The 17,487-nt window shown below is 48.4% G+C and overlaps 1 protein-coding gene across 10 annotated transcripts in view; it reads right to left on the bottom strand.

Moving 5' to 3' along the window:
• Positions 1-17,094, bottom strand: part of KMT5B (lysine methyltransferase 5B) — a 57,097-nt gene extending 40,003 nt beyond the window's left edge. For 4 of the 10 annotated variants that reach the window (XM_085010561.1, XM_021082725.2, XM_085010564.1 and 1 more), the window contains exon 1: positions 16,649-16,801. The gene's annotated coding sequence lies outside the window, so the exon portion shown is untranslated. Of the gene's footprint in view, positions 1-11,902; positions 11,980-15,803; positions 16,505-16,648; positions 16,802-16,926 lie in introns of those variants that run through there. The other 6 variants (XM_085010563.1, XM_085010559.1, XM_085010560.1 and 3 more) reach the window with 3 other exon arrangements.
• Positions 17,095-17,487: the final 393 nt, after the last annotated feature.

Genomic DNA, 17,487 nt, shown 5'->3' with positions numbered 1-17,487 from the left:
TGTTTTTAATAAGCCCTCCAGGTGATTCTGATGCAATGTTGGAACGACTGTTCTAAGTTACTTATTCATTGATTATCTGTTAGGGCAAAGATCAGATGCCAAAATTTTAAGAATATTATGGAATAAAAAATTTTAATTTGAGGAAATTATACCTATCAACCTAATTCAACCTAATTTTTTTTTTCCTTTTTTCTTTTTGGCCGGCCCTTAGCATATGGAGTTCCTGGGCCAGGGATCAGATCTGAGCTGCAGTTGCGACTAAGCTGCAGTTGCAGCAACACTGGATCTTTAACCCACTGTGCTGGGCTGGGGATCGAGCCCAAGTCCCAGTGCTCCCAAGATGCCACAGATCCTGTTGTGCCACAGCAGGATCTCCTATCAACCTAATTTTTTCTGGAAAATTAGTAATAAAGTTCACCAGTACATCATTTTAGTAGTACACTCTAGTTCATGGAACACAGCCCGAGAGCCACTTTAATTTACACATAATTTCAATTAACTGTGGGTTAATGATCCAAATTGCAGCAAATTCGTAACCCTGGGTCTCATTTATTCTGTCAACTGATATTATTAGTACTATTATTTTCTTTTTAGGTCTGCCCCCTTGGCATATGAAAGCTCCCAGGCTAGGGGTCGGTTGAATCGGAGCTACAGCTGCCAGCCTACATCACAGCCACAGGGAATGGCAGGATCCGAGCTGTGTTTGCGACCTACACCACAGCTCACAGCAATGCCAGATCCCCAACCCACTGAGCAAAGCCAGGGATCGAACCGGCATCCTCATGGATTCTAGTTGGATTCCTTTCTGGTGCATCATGAGGGGAACTCTCTTTTATTATTATTATTTTTTTAACTGATACTCTTTTGTTTGGATTTCAGGTACCTTACTCTAACAGGCACTCTGTCAGTCACAGAAAGTGACTCAACTGCACCAGCAGGGACACACTGCATGTGCTTCTGCATACAGTCCAGCAGAGGCGCTAGTGCTCGCCACTCATCCAGATAATAGCAACTATTAAGGCAAAAGACTTAACTCACAAATGAACATTCTGTAAAAGCAGGTCCAGTAAAGCTATCAGAAATTCAGGGGCTATTTATAAATTTATAAACTTTAGCTCAAATGAAGATATACTCTACCAATGACCAGGTCCTACCTTCATGAGTGCAGAATCTATTCTTATTGGCACAATCATTCCCTCAAAACCATGAGCTGGGGCAGACACACATGAAAGATGGAATTTCAAAAGCTAATATAAATAAATGGATATTTAGCAGGACATTCAGGAGAAAGGAGCTGAAGACACCATGTAGCTCCCACAGAGGTCCCCCTCCCAACAGAGCAAGAGCAGTAAGTCTCTGTGGCCTGGAACCCAGCTGCCGCACACGGAGACACCGTCGTGGTCTTGAGGCCTGGTTGACAGTATCTGAGCTAACTGCTCACTGACCATATTTAGAAGTTAAAATTATCTTAAATTTACCCCAAAATTGGCAGGAAAAAATATTCAAGAAAGGAATACTGGCTATTCCTTTTTGCTTATTTGTTTTAGGGCCACACCTAGCATATGGAAGTTCCCAGGCCAGGGGTCAAATCAGAGCTGCAGCTCCAGCCTACACCACAGCCGAGCCAGTTGTGAGCCATGTCTGTGACCTACACCACGACTCAAGGCAACGCTGGATCCTTAACCCACTGAGCGAGGCCAGGGATTGAACCCATGTCTTCATAGATACTAGTTGGGTTTGTTACTGCTGAGCCACAACAGAAACTCCCCTGGCTACTCTTTTTTTTTTGTCCACGCCTGTAGCACATGGAAATTCCAGGGATCAAATGTGAGCCAACACCAGACCCTTAATTAACCACTAGGCCACCAGGGAACTCCACTGGCTACTCCTTAAATGGTATAATAGCTACAAACCTTTCTCTGCTCTGATTTCCCAATACAAAAATATCATGAAAATCATTAGAAACCTATATTCCAGATACCCTTCCAGGCACTGAGGATAGAGCAAAGGACAAACGTGGTCCCTGTCCTCATTTGCGCTTACCTTCTCACGAGGAAAACTCTGCATAACAGCAAATTAACAAAGCAATGCCAGCACCATGGAGAAAATAAAGCAGTTCCGAAGTTCAGGGGGAGCCAGGGCACGGGGTGGGTGGGCAGGGGCAGCAGCACTGGGAGGGGTGCGCCAGACCAAGCCAAGTACAGAGCAGCTGGTGTGTCTGAGGACCAGCACAGAGCCCAGAGAGGCTGGGGCAGAGTAAGGGGGCAAGAGGGGCAGGCAGGAGGCCAGAAGGCTTCCACAAGAAACACCACCAACACAGGGCCTCCAAGTCCCTGCTGAGACTGGGCACTAACTCTGAGCGAGACAGAGAGCAGGGGAGTGACAGGAGCTAAGTGCTAAAGGCCTGTGTTAGCTGCTTGTTACATGGAGCAGAGTTCACAAATGAGTGCTTTTAACAAAGAGGCTCTAATAAAGTGACTACCGATTTACTAGGATGAGGGAGAAAGCCCGTTAAAAGACCACAGCAACAGAGGAGGGCCAGCCCCTGGCGGTGTGCAGCGAGGTGCTGAGAAGCGGCTGGTCTGGGGATCCTCCCTGAAGGTTCTGCTGACAGACGGGATCTGCTAGCAGACCGTGTGAAACATGGAAGCACGGCATCAGGAGCTGGGGATAATACAGACCACAGGAGAACCAGGTCTGGGCAGGGCCTGGGGAGGAGTGAGGTTTGGGGCCGTCTGAGAGGGGCCCACTAGAGACGAAGCAGAGATGTTAAGGCAGCTGGATACAGTCCAAGCTGAGCCTCTACACTTGGAGTCCGTGTACAAATGGGATTTCAAGCCGGGTGGCAAGATGAGATCACCAGGGAGTGAGTACAGAGCAAAGAAGTCTTAAAGGCTGAGCAGGCGCCCAGATACTTAGAGATCAAGAAGAAACAGCAACCACGGATACCGAAAAGAGCAACTAATGAGAGAGGCGGCGAAGCAAATCAGGGACCCGTGCTCCAGGGAGGAGGGCCCAACCTGGGCACAGGCTGCAGTTGCTCACGCACCAAAGTGAGTCGAAACTCATGGACCACCTGCGAGAACTTCTGAAATGGACCTGACGGTTCGAAACGGCCTCATGGAGAAAGAACGAGAGAGCAGAATGGAATATAAGGAATAAAGAGTAGAGTCCTAAGTTCTTGTCATTTGTTTCAAATAAGAGGAAAAAAAAGAGGGCAAATTTCAGGTACCAAAAAAGACACGCAAAATTCAGAGGGTGGGAGATGCTAGGAATAGGTTAATTTGAGACCAGCATGCCTTGAGAGAGTTTGTAAGGATCTTTGTTTAAACCAATAGATTAATTTGTTCTCTGGACTGGAGGAATAAAGGTCACCCGAGGACGGTGACAGATGGAATTCCTAGGGGTTCTGTGCAAGGCTCTGCCCCTCTATTTTTATGAGTGTTCACAAAAATGACACAACTGGGCTCTAAGGAAGCACAACTGTTGACTATGCTTTGGGGCGGGCACACCTGACACTAAGATCAACAGGAAAGTAGCTGGGAGGCTGGAATAACCTGTACACACTACTGTATAAACTAGATGATTAATGAGAACCTACTGTACAGCACAGGAAAATCTTTCAACAGCTTGTAATAACCTACACGGGAAAAAAGAATGGATGTACTTATATGCATGACTGGTTTACTCTGCTGTGCACTGGAAACTAATACCACACTGTAAGTCCATTACCCTCCAATGACATTTTAAAAAATAAAATACAATCAACAGGAAAGGTTTCACTGGACCAATAGGTAGGGAAGGAGGCCTGTACTTCAGATTCTAGCACCAACGTAAACAATATATACAAAATGTACTAGGTAACTGCTAAAATAAGAGCTGCCTTTAAAGGTTTCCATGGAGTTGTATCTAAAGAGGAAACTTCAAATCACATTTTAATAACCACTAAGGCACACACGCGCAACATCATACATTCCAAATCACCAAAAGCAATGGCTTTCTTTAGGGGAATGGAATTAACATCAAAACAGGTTTTGGTTTTGTTTTGTTTTGCTTTTGTCTTCTTAGGGCTGCACCCGCAGCACATGGAGGTTCCAAGCTAGGGGTCTAATCGGAGCCACAGTGGCAGGCCTACACCAGAGCCACAGCAACACGGGATCCGAGCCATGTCTGCAACCTACACCACAGCTCACAGCAATGCTGGATCCTTAACCTACTGAGCAAGGCCAAGAATCGAACCCGCAACCTTATGGTTCCTAGTCGGATTCATTTCCACTGCGCCACGAAGGGAACTTCCCGAAACAGTTTTCCCCCAAAATGTTTACAAGGAACCTATTTACTTGTAATTGGAAAAAAACAAACACTCCTCCCCCAAATGCCTGAAAAAGTTTCTGAAGAAAGCACACAGAGCTGTTTCATGGAAAATGTGCCTGGTTTATGTAAAGCGCCTGCTCCATTCCCAGTGACGGACCCTCAACAAATGCCAACACCCTTCTGGCCCCCTCCTGTCCCTTTATGGGTGCACGAGGGTCGTGAACTGCTTAGGGACTTTTGGGCTCAGCTGCTCATTTCCAATCTGAGAACTCTGGTTTCAATTCTTTTTTACTTAAAGCTTTAGAACAGGAATCTTTGTTGTTGTTGTGAATCAGCCTAACACAAATCAGGATTTTGGAAAGTCTGTCAGAAAAAAGAAAACCTTGATTCTGAAAAGACTATCAAGAATTTTAACATAATTCCTGTGACATTACCAAGAACTTTCTAACCAGTTTACAAGTTAGATTTGTTTGCAGGCAATCTTAGAGAAATTATCCACTGACAACAAAACAATCCCCATGTGGCTGAAAAGGAAAAGGTAACACATATTTTTAAAAAGCAGGCTCTAGCTTGCTAGAGGACTTTTGAAAATCTTTATTGAGAAAAAGCAGAACAAACATTTTTCAAGTGATTCAGTTACAATTTGCTAAGAAAACAATCCAATACACCAAACAGTTAACAGTCTTATATTGGGAAAAAGTGATTACAAGCAATTTTCCGTTACAGGGCATATTTGTCAAAGATTCAAACTTTTCAAAATGAGCAAATATTACTTGTGTAATAAGAACTTTAAAGATATATATGTATATATAAAGGAAAATGAAATAGATTTCACAAAAATTCTTCTGCATCATCCAATTTCTAAAACTTTAAACACAGCAATTCAAAAACAGACTTCTAGGCTGATGGGAAGTGAAAAACTGTCACTGAAATACTTCCGCAAGCTTTTGATGCCTCTGCTCATGGACTCTGATGCTCACGTGTCACATCCCCAGACTCCCAGGAGTTTTATATTTTAAATAAGCACAAGGAAAACAAACACAAATGAAAAGCACAGAAATGAAAGAAAGCACTGTCCAAAGAGCAAACAACACACCCACTCCCCCAAAAAGGACCAAAGAGCCAGAGCGGACCAGGAACGAGACTACTCAGACGGTTCCAACAACATCCCTCTAGTTAGTGAAAAACCTATTTCCCCTTCTAGGGCCTCATGTGAAAGTTACATGCAATAGCAAAAATAAAAGTACTCTAAAATTGTTAAGAACTACCATTAGCAGAACTTTGCTCACCAGTGCCCACAATGTCCTGCGTGACCCAGCCCTGCCCGTCTCTCCCTGCGCTCCAGTGAACACTCCAGACACAGCCTAGGCACCTTCCCATCACTGGGCCTTCACACCTGGGACACTGCCCCCCTGCCCCCAGTTCTCCCACCTCCCAGTCCTCCACTCCACAGACTGCCGTGAGAAAGGCTTTACCATTTCTCCTTCGTGGTGCTTATTACAACTGTACCTGCTTCTTCATGTACTTACTTGAGGACACGTGCCTTCCCCACCGCAGGAGAAACTAGCTAAGGAACACTTTCCAATCACTGGAACCCAGTACAATGCCGACATACGACAGGTCCGCTCATAGCATATCCCCCTTTCTAGCCTAAGGCTAACCCCTACACATTAGTTCTTTCCCTCAAATCTAAAATTACAAAAGGACTCTACAATACTGGTCTTTATCAACGGCTACATCCAAGGTTCCATGGAATCCCAGAGTATTCACTCACAGGCTTAGACCACGCGAAGACGCCCTGCAAAGCTATCAGAAGCATTGCGATCCCTACCCCATCGAAGTATCTGAATGCAGTTTGACGGGGTAATTTCGCAGTTGCCAATCTGTCAGAAAACTACCATGAATTAATTCATGATCACATCTTTAACCTTAAAACTTGCTCCTATAAATACCATCAGAAAAATAAATCTCACTTGAAAATTTAGCTGATCTGTCGGACTTCAACTAGTGCTGGTGCTGCTCAAGAGAGGTCTTGGGGGGGGTTCTTTTCCTGAATTCAGCATTAAGCCTCTTCCTAAGGCAGAGTGGTAGCTCTAAGACTGGGCTGCCACGTAAACTTAGCACTAATCGGGGAGCCAGCACCAAACTCCAGAGCAAAGAATAGGTCTTTGTACTGGTAAAATAATTACTAATGACATGCTATTTTTAAAAGTATCATCTCTGGAGTTCCTGTCGTGGCGCAGTGGTTAATGAATCTGACTAGGAACCATGAGGTTGCGGGTTTGATCCCTGGCCTTGCTCAGTGGGTTGAGGATCTGGTGTTGCCATGAGCTGTGGTGTAGGTTGCAGACACGGCTCGGATCCATGTTGCTGTGGCTCTGGCGTAGGCCAGCGGCTACAGCTCCGATTGGACCCCTAGCCTGGGAACCTCCATATGCCGAGGGAGCGGCCCAAGAAATGGCAAAAAGACAAATAAATAAATAAATAAAAATCAAAGTATCATCTCTGCTTTCCTTTACCAGCTTCTGTAGAGTCAAGCTCGTGTGCATTTTGCCTCAGCCAATTCAACGCCTTTCTCAAGAAGCCTCGGGGGCAAAGCCCCTCTCAGACCAGCAAGAGGACAGTGCCTGGTGAGAGCAGTTCCCCATCAAAGCATCATAAGGCTCCGCCTACCCCCTTTCAGAACAGAATGACGGCTAGAGCTAGTGTCGTTAATCTTGCCAAAGTGGTTGCCGCCAACTTCTCTAAAGGAGGCTGTAGTGGGCTGGCAAGTGGTGCCCAAAGATATCAGATCTTAATCTGGAAGCCGTGAATGTTAAGTTTATAAGGAAAAGGGTCTTCGGGAGATGTGATTAAATTGTGAGTTTTGAGATGAAAGACATTATCTGGGTGAGCCCTAAATGTCATCACAAGGGCAGGGGGAGATCTGACACCACACGCTTGAGCAGCCTGGAGTGATGGGGCCACAAGAAAAGGAAGGCCCCAGCCAGCAGGAACCGGAAGAGGCAAAGAACAATCCTCTCTGGAGCCTCTGGAGGGAGCCCCACTCACACCTTGATTTTGGTCCAGGGAAACGGATGGTGAACTGTGACAGAACACACGCATGCCTGCAGTGTGATGACACCAAGTTTGCAGTAATCTGTCACAGCGGCCACCAGAAAATAACACAGGGACCATGAAAAAGGAAACCAAAGTGAAAACACTTTCTAATTAGAAACCAGAAATCTATAAAGTTCCAACATGTCACAGGAAAAGAGATTTTAAGCACCTTTTAAAAGTTGTTTTAAGTGCACTTTAAAAAAAAGTCACTTCCCCTTCAACTGCACATACGAAGCATGCCTACGGAGAGCGGTACGCGGGCTTGGAGACAAAGCCGGCGTCTCACTTACAGACCTAACAACTTAGGCACTGTGCTCAGGCCCAGTTAACCAAGACCTTCCTGGTGTGATACGGAACACTTTCATGTTTATACATAAGCTCACAATAAAAAAAATAAAAACTACTAGAGTTTTCCGTTTAGCAGACCATTTTAAACAGCAAAACAGCCACCACTGCTAAGTCTATCATCAGATATTTATGACACTTACACTTACTTATTCAGCCACTGATCTACAACTGAGTACAACGTAGTCAACTCACTACAGAAAATGCTTAAGAGTTCCTTTTTTTTTTTCCGTCTTTTAAGGGCCGCACCCATGGCATATGGAGGTTCCTAGGCTAGGGGTCGAATTGGAGCTGCAGCCGCTGGCCTACACTAGAGCCACAGTCACCCAGATCTGAACCGCTCTGCAACCTACACCATAGCTCACAGCAATGTCAGTTCCTTATCCCATGTAGTGAGGCCAGGGATTGAACCTGCGTCCTCATGGATACTAGTCAGAAATGTTTCTGCTGAGAACTCCAACAGTTCCTTATTTATGTACACCATATGTAGGCAAAACGTATCACAACAAAGGATTTTACCTAAGAAAGATTCATGTCTCCAATGGTCTCAGTAGCTATTTCTCAAATAAAGGTTTTCAGCTGATGTGGCTGTTAAGGGAAATTCTGCTCCCTAAAGTCCCCCCCAAAACCTGCTTCCCCATCTTTCCTTATTTGAGCCAGCTGCTTACCGAGTGCCTATAAAGGAAATCAAAGATGCATCCTTTGTTACTGAATTTTCTGAGACCCAAACAGCATGTTACTTTTCTATGAACAGATGCCACCTAGTGTCAGGAGTCTCTAAGTACAACCCACAGTTTCTCAAAGCTACGAGGTGAAGTAGAACAAAGAACAAATCAATTCTTACTGGGCAAAGACAAGGGTGAGGAAAAACTTCCAAAGGTGATTCTTGCGCTGGGTCTTAAAGGCCAAGACTGCGTCTGCCAGGTGGCCATCAGTGCAGAAGGCAGCACACACAGTGGTTCCGGGTGTGGCTCAGGATGGAGTCACGGCGTCCCAGCTACCTGGGCTCCACTGCAGGCTCTCCAGCATGAGGCCACGGACAAGCCATTCTGGCTTGCTAACTAATGCCTCATCAGTAAAACGAAAAGAGGTTTGGTACAGGGGCTAAATGAGCAGAAACTGCTAACACAATAAAGCTCTCCAATCGTCTCCTCTTTTCACATAACTAAGGAAGAAACCAAGGCCAGACTTGTTGATGTATTATTCACAAAACTTTAAACAATCAAGTAGAAATTTCCCCTCCTACCATACCTCCCGCAAGGGGGGGGGGGGGAAGCACATCACCTCATCCACTAAAAAAAAAAAAAGGCACAAATTTTCAAGAGAATAAAAAAGGATGGGGGTGCTAATTTATGATACAGGGTTGTTGAAATCAGCCTCTGCTGCTCCTACTGCTCCTGAAAATAAGGAATATGCCCTCTGGCAAGAATGTATAATTAAAAATTATACTGAACTACATCTCATGTATCAACACTCAGAGGGACTACAGAACTCGTTAGAGTGGACCATGCCCTTTAAATATGGGTATGTTCTAAAAAAATAGTTTTTCTGGTAAAATATTTTTCTGATAAAATATTATTTTTCTCACTATAACTCCATTTGCTAAAACAGTAATAGCTCCCCCATTCATTTACTGCTTCCTGTATTAATTTTATCATTTAATTCTCACACCCTGTAAAGTAGCCACTTTTTATTGTTGTTTGTTGTTGTTGTCACAAAGATGAAAGATTGGAGAATTTGCTCAATTGTACTTAAAAAGATCCCACCAGTGGAAAAGCATGTGATTAGAGGCAGACACCAGCTAAAAAATTTAATGCAACAAAAAGCAGCAGTCAGTGGATGAGACGAGAGAGCAAAGGTCTAGTGTTTCAAACATCAGCTTGGCCAGACTCAGTAACAAATCAGCTCCAAGTGCTGAGGACAGAAAGGATTCAAGCCGACAGGGTTCTCTAGTGGGGGCAGAAGTCTGCGTTGGGGAGCCTGCAAGAGCACCGTTAGCTGAGTTAGGGCTGCAGGAGGAACACATCCGCAGGGAGGATGAGAAAGCTGCGATTCGCTAAATTTGAGGGGCGGCACTATCCAGGCGAAGCTGTCCTAAGACGTGACAGCCCAGGACAGAGCGGGGCTGTGAAGACAGTAGCACGGACAGTTCACCAAGCATCTCACAGAACTCCAGAGCAGCAGGTCTCAGGTTCAAGGAACAGCTCAGGGACACGTCTTAGCCGCCCAAAGCAATTCATTTCTTCTGACAGTGTTACCGATACACGAAACCTCCCAATTTTTTTTGCACGTTATCACGGGCAGTTAAATGAAAGGAAAAGGTGAGAGAAGTGAGAAGGAAGTAAGCAAGAGGCACGGTGAGAGACCGGCCTTGCAAAGGCGCATCTCCGCCTGGAGTGTCTGGGCATACATACCAGTCAGTGCCCAGCCCAGGGTCAACGCACAGCTAACTAAGCCCTGCTCCAGACATGACTGGGGAGCTCCATGTGGTGGGATGACCTGGCGGTCCTGGGAGCGACAGACAGACCACCCGCTTCGTCTCGGTGGACCACTTCACACTAGTGCTCTTATCATGACCCAAGAAATGTGCTAATAACTTCACACAAATCACATCATTTACCCGCATCCCAGTCCCTCCACAACACACTGAAAATATTCGTCACAATATATTATACAACTTATACAATGAAAACATTAAATACATAGAATAACACACACAAAAGTACTCTTATCACCCCCATTTCACAAATGAGAGGAAGTCAAAAAAAAAACTAGCCAAAACTGGGCTAAAAGACTGTCCATCCTTGACACCATATAAGAAAGCAATACAATCCTGACTCAGATGAATTTTTAATCACACTTTGTCCTATACCTGAAGAGTAAGACCCGAGAAGAAAAGAGACATGGTTGTGGGGCTCCTTTGTGGAGAAGCTGGTTAAGGATCCAGTGTTATCACTGCAGCAGTTCAGATCACTGCTGTGGCACGGGTTCAATCCCTGATCCAGGAACTTCCACGTGCCGCACATGCAGCCAAAAAAAAGAGACTTGGTTGTGATTCCACGGAGCTCAGAACAGAGGGTGGGAAGAGAGACGACCCAGTTAGTATGAAACAGTAAATTCTGGGAAAAGCTATAAAGGAAACACATAGGATGTTGAGAGAGAGAGTAATGTGGGAACAAACCTTCGACTGGATGAGCAACGGAAATAAATCAAAAGCATAACAGAGAAACAATCACCTTTTTTTTTTTTTTTGGTCAAAAAACACTCCTGGTGTCCATTTTACATCCACCAAACAAGTATTTCCCGAGGCAACTGACTTTATTTAAATCCCCTTCTGAGTGTGGTCTGGTTTGTTTCTTTTTTAAGGGGGAGAAGCAGGTTTCTACCTGGCCTCTCCAGCTCTACCGGCTCACTTCCTAAGAGAACTTGGGTTTTGTTACTAAAAATACATACCCCTCCACATCCTCCAACATCCTTATGTTTTTGAAAGTAGAAAATAAAAATGCTCCTCAGAGATCATTAAACTGTATCCGGTATTTCAACGTTATACAAACCAGGGTGGCTCAGCAGTTAATGAACCCCATTAGGATCCATGAGGATGTGGGTTCAACCCCTGGCCTCACTCAGAGGGTTAAGGATCTGGCGTTGTGATGAGCTGCGGTGTAGGTCACAGACACGGCTCAGGTCTGGTGTGGCTGTGGCTATGGCTGTGGCAGGTAGCTGTTGCTCTGATTCGACCCCTAGCCTGGGAACTTGCATATGCCTCGGGTGTGGCCCTAAAAAGCAAAACAAACAAACAAACAAAAAGCAGACAGACAGAAAAAAAATGAATCTGACCTACAATCAACTCAAGCCAGCATTTAATCAAGAACCTCTGGGGAGCCAGTGGGCACTGTTCGTGGTGCTGGAATACGGCTCGAGTCCAGGGAACACTAGAGGGCGCAGGAGAGGTTCAGCTTTTGGGAAGATCTGCTCAGGGCTACTAAGGAGCCTGGGGACCTTGCAAAACCTAAGGGACGCAAGTGAAAACCACTGATGAACAGAGCAGAGAGTGGGTGCAAAAAAGGAAGCAGAATGACCCTTCGCTGAGGGGACCTTCTGCCTTAGACCTGAGAGGCAATCACAGGGCTTCTATGAGACCTACCGACCAGGGAGAGTTACGAGTCCAGGTGTCTGCTTCACCCTGACACACGCGACTGAGCATTCGCCAACCTGGCAACCCTATGAGGTAGATGAGACGGGTGTTATCACTACAACTGAGATGGCACAGCTCAGAAATGAAGTTGCCTTCCTGAGGCCAAACCCGTAGGGCTAAGTCTGGGATTTACTCCAGTTCTTGAGCCACGCCAGATCCGAGCCGTGCCTGCATCCTATGCCCCGACTGTAGCAATGCCGGATCCTCAAGCCACTGAACGAGGCCAGGGATTGAACCCACGTCCTCATGAAGACGAGTCGGCCACAATGGGACCTCGTGTACTCTCTTCTTTGCGTGCTATGATAACGCAGAAAAGATGACACTGTGCAGAGACACAAGTGACAAGTAGGAGCCACGGGGTACAGACACCATACAGACCTTAAGGATCAAGCTCTGGGGAGCCTAGTCTCCAAATTCCAAAACCCAACTGACTGTAAGCTGTCCCAATGTAAGTTTCTTTTGAAATTTAATAACACGTTTAGAAAACGAGAAAAGATTATGTGATGAACCATGTAAACCAACTGGAGAGATGGCAAAATGTGATGAAGTGTAAAAGTACCATTTAGAATTGGAGGGGATCTTGGAGACTAATATTCAGGTACCTGGCAGATGAAGAAACTGAGGCCTGGCCCTCCCAGTGCCACATAAACATGGAGCAGTCGGGAGCACAGGTACTGATTCTTGCTCCAGCAGGCCTTCGCCCAGCCCCAGAACTACATGCATGCACGGTCATAATTATACACAACTCCAGAAGTCTGCGCAGTTTGAGTCTGTCTCTCACAGGTGTCGCCAGCCCCAAACGTGGCTGACGGACGTGGGAGCCACAGGCAGTGAGTGACCAAAGTGGACCCATGGTCCCAGGAACCCTTTAGCTCAACGGAAGAAAAGCCGTGAAGGAAACCATAATTTAGAGCATCAACGACTTATGGAAATCAGTGACTTTTTTCCGTTTTGTTAGACTATTTTAGCATAGTAAATGGTTCTGGTCCCACCCTCAACTATCTAAAGATAGTATATGCACTCTAACACTGAATCTGAGCAATAGGGGGTCAAAAGAAAAGTGTTTTGTTTTGGTTTGTTTTTAAGCTAGACATTTACGTGGATTTATAAAAATAAGGTGATGAGTCTTTCTCGCACAGATGGATTCTCTCTATACCATGCCCTTAAAATAGTAAAATCCTGTAATGCATGTAAAATAAGATGTGCGTGACTAAAATCTGGGAACGCATCTGTTGGCTAAAACAAGATATATTTGTAAGTGAAAAGTACTTTCTGTAATTTGACTAGGATAGAGAAACTCTAATACCACTGCAGACAAGTACAGGGCTAGATACTGGTTCTGCATGACCTTTGCTCTCAGCCAACACTTTAAATCTAGGAAACACCAAATGATGGGGAAGAAAAGGGATACTGTAAAAACTAAAGAAAAAACAGATTTGTAGAAGGTTTTTGCGGGGAGGGGGCCAGAATGTACTGCTGATAGAAACTTCCGCAAGCACCACGCATCCCTGTTGTTGGCCAGGAACCTGCCTTGGACAGTTTGTTTGAGTGAACTCAGTCATTAAAAATGGAGGGTCAATTCATGTTTCACACTTAAGAGCTTCCAATAAAATGTTTTAAGATTTCAAATTTGACAGTGTATCCAAGAAAGAAATTACTTTTCAAATCACTGTATTCTAATGGTTAGAGATCTCTAATGCTTGCAGTTTCAAGTGCTTTGGGAGTTCCTGATGTGGCAAAACAGGATCAGCAGTGTCCCTGTGGCGCCAAACACATGTAGCATCCCCGCCTGGCACAGAGGGTTTAAGGATGCCACACTGCTGAAGTTGCGGCATAGGTTAAAAAAAAACTGCGGCTCGGGATCTGATCCCTGGCCTGGGAATTCCATATGCCAAGGGGCGGCCAAAAGTAAAAAGTAAACAAATAAATAAAGGTCATTGGCTAGTTTTACCTTGTAGCAAATTTGTCTTGTAATAAATTTTATTGCAATTTAAAACCATTTCCATAGTTCCCTGGTGGCTAAGTGGGTTAAGGATTCGGCATTGTCACTGTGTTGCTGCTCTGGTTTGGGTTTGATCCCTGGCCCAGGAACTTCCATATGCCATGGGCAGGGTCCCCTCCAAAACCAAAAAACCCAATTTCCCACACCAAGAAATGTTAGTAGAATACATTTTTCCCCACTTAACTAAAAATCAGGCTGAAAAACTGTTACACTTTACACATAAAACTCATCTATTGCATAAAGATCTGAGATGTAACTATCCCGCGCTCTCTTCCTGCATTTATTTAACCAACTAGGGGACCAACAGAGTGTCCGACTCGAGCAAAGACCTACCACTGTGGGGAAACCTCAACAGTTAAGAGTGTTGCGGGGTTGACACAGTCCTGTAACTTGGAGGAGGAGGACTCTGTGAGTGGAGAGGAAGTAAAGCTCCCATCTAGCTGGCAGGAACATAAAATAACAGACTTAAAGACATCATTCATCTGAAAAGGTCTACTCTCCTAAGCCACAGGAGGGGTGTCCACGTGGACAGGGAGCTGTTCAGATGCTACACACACAAATGGCTCTGCAACACAACCAGACCACACCCTCATGTCCTATAAGCCCACAAATGGATACTCAAAGAGAATTCAGATTCAATCCAAGATATTTATGACCCAAAGGAAAATTTATAAACATGCCCCACCCACAAAACTCTAAACTCAACAACACACGACAAACAAACCGCCACCACTTTCTTCAGGTGCATGTTCCACTCTGCCCCCCCTCCCCACCCCCAATGATGCCCCTGGTATGTGGTTCCCGTCTAGGTACCCGAGCACTTTAATGTACAGGGGAAGACAAATGAAAACACAAGCAAGAGAGCACTTGGAAATGACTCCGAGTTTGGTCTCAAAGTTTATGGGTAAAAAGTTAAGCTCCACTCTCCTCTCCTCTTGAAAAGTACCCTATTACGCCTTTCACTCTCAAACTAAGTTGTTCTGTTAATGACAATGATTTTTTTAAACAACGGAATGAACGTATTTTGAAAACCTACATATAAATCATTAAGCTCCATAACTTAGAGATTAATAAATGAACACTTCCTCAAGTGCCTACTGAGCCAAGCCGAGAATACCAAGCTCACAAGAAGGCTGAGGGGACGGGCAGGTAACCAACCAAGGAAAACACCAGGCAACACCTGCTGAGGAGCAGGAGGTGGGGTGCGCCCTCCGGAGGGGTCAGCCCTGGATCTGCCTGCCTAAGAGGCTGGCAGGGGTGCCAGCGCTGCGGGGCGGAGCGGGGGGCGCAGCAATTCTGAGGATGGATGGCAGTCTGGGAGAGGGAGGGGAGGAAGGCGGACAGGATGTGGCTGAAACTACTGAGGCCAGAGCTTGGCAGAGGAAGAGCAGAGTGTGAGAGACTAAAAACGGGAAAATGGACCCGAGTTCCCACCGAAACTGCGATTAAGGCGTTTGTGGACTTTAATCTTGGAATCCAGGGAGCCCACAGTGACAGGTCCACACCTGTGATGGAAGCTGCTACACATTCGGCCAGAAAATGTATGTGTGTCTCAAGCAAGCAAGAAACTCTTCAAGCAAGTTTCCCAAGGCGGACAAACTAGCTGCGATTATTTCCGGCAAAAAGGATTTCCTCCTGCCTTTTCAAAGTATGTAGACTCTTCCTACTCCTCATCAACAGTCACAGGCGGACATGTATGTTCTCAACGTCAAAGACCAAAAGAAAAAAGGTGCAGCTGGCAACCGCCTCCTCCGCTGGCCTCCAAAGCCACCTGTGCCTACACACGTCACATCCAAACAGACGGCATCTAGAGAGGTCCCGGTGCAAAGAATCACAGCGGCCACCCACCGATTCTTCCCTCTCCGGATGCGACGGGGCGAGCTCGGCAGCACTGGCCGCGGAGGACGCGCGGTCGCCGCCTGAGCGCGCTGAGTCAAGTTCTCCCACTCGACGGACGGGAGGCGAGCGCTCCAAAGCGGGTACCCGAGCCCGAGAAGGGACGGAGCGGGCTGCTCTGCGTCCGCCGCGCTTCTACAGCACGCCGGCAAGCCGCGTCGAGCTGTCATCCTGAACACAGCTTCCCCGCGTCTCAGAGGTGGGGCGACGCGGACACATCACCCTCGGAGAAGCGCAAGGAAGACAGGCGCCCCGGGAGGACCAGCGCCTCGGCTCGGGACGCGGCGCCGGCGGGGCGAGGGCGCCGGGAGACAAGCCCCGGCCAGAGGCCCCAGCCGCGCTCGAGGGCGGCCCGGCGCGGGCGGAGCAGCGGCCCGGGAGGCGAGCCGAAGGGAGGCTCGAGCCCAAACAAAAACAGCCCGAAGCGGAGCGCGGCAGAGGGAGCAGATTGGGCGAGACGGTTCACGGCTGCCCATTGGAGAAGAGGGAAAACACAGTCCCCCAATCGCGAGCGGCGGGGCTGCTCCCCTCGTGCGGCCGCGGGCCGGCCCGGCGCTGCCCGGCGGCCGCTACCGCTCCCTTCCGGCGGCGGCGCCCACTGCAGGGCCCGCGCCCCGCGCCCGCCGCCGCCGCCGCCGCCGCCGCCGCGCCCCTCCCCCGGCCGCCGCCCCCACCCCCCGCGGCCCCGGCCCCGGCCCCCGCCCGGCGCCCCCGCGCCCGCCGGCCCGCCCCCAGCCCGCCGGCCGCCGCCCGCGCCCGCCGCCCCGGCGCCCCCCGCACGCCCGCCCCCCGCTCACCGCCGGGCGCTGCCCGCTCCTCCTCGGGGCGCGTCGAGGCCCCGCCGCCCGGCCGCTGCACTGGGGGGCCCGCGCTCCCCAGCGCCACTCCCCCGTCCCCCCAGAAAATTAATCACCAAAAATAATTCCAGAGAAAAATGGAGAGTAAAATCCAAGATGGCGGCGCACGCCGCAGCACCGCCCGCTCCATCCGCTGTCGGGAAATGAGTCCCCGCGGCGGCCGGAGCCCCCCGCCCCCACCGCGCCGCGCCCCCGCGCCCCCGCGCCCCGGGCCTCACCTCGCCTCTCGCGCGGCCTCGGGGTTCCAAAGGCAGCCGCTGGCCTGGTGGCTCCGCGTCCCGGGTCCTGGCGCCGCGCGTGCCGCCTCCGGTGCCCGGGCGCCCTCACCTCATAGCTCCGGAGCCTCGCCGCCCGCGCCGCAGACGCGTCGCCGCCCCCGGTGAGCCGCTCGGACGCCGCCCGGGAACGGTGGAAGGACACGAAAAGAAGTGCCCTCGGCCGGGCGGAGGGACACCACTCCGGGCTCGCGCCGCTGCGGCCGCCTCTGTTGCTTTTACGGGACGGGGGGTGGGGGGAGGCGGAGAAACCCGAGAAAGAAATGAGTTCCCCGCCGGGTGCTCCCGCGGCGGAGGGACAAAAAGCGAATTTCGAGCGGACGAGGCGACTCCCTGCTTCGCTCGCTCGCGGCGGAGGGATCCGTGTCGAGTAGTCGCAGGAGATCCCTCCGCCCCTCAGCTGCCCTTTAAATCGCGGCTGGAGGCGGCGTCGTCGCGCGCCCCTCAGGCGCCCCTCAAGCCTGAGGCCTGTTGTGCTCCGGTCCCGGCGAGGCTGCCCTCCAC

This window comes from Sus scrofa, chromosome 2 (assembly GCF_054392235.1).
Source record: "Sus scrofa isolate SSC_HxYL_T2T_F1_AM1 chromosome 2, Sscrofa_HxYL_maternal_Yorkshire_Landrace_v2.0, whole genome shotgun sequence".
Lineage (NCBI taxonomy): Eukaryota > Metazoa > Chordata > Mammalia > Artiodactyla > Suidae > Sus > Sus scrofa.
The sequence above is the reverse complement of the archived record's forward strand: the minus strand, read 5'-3'. Positions and strand labels throughout refer to the sequence as shown.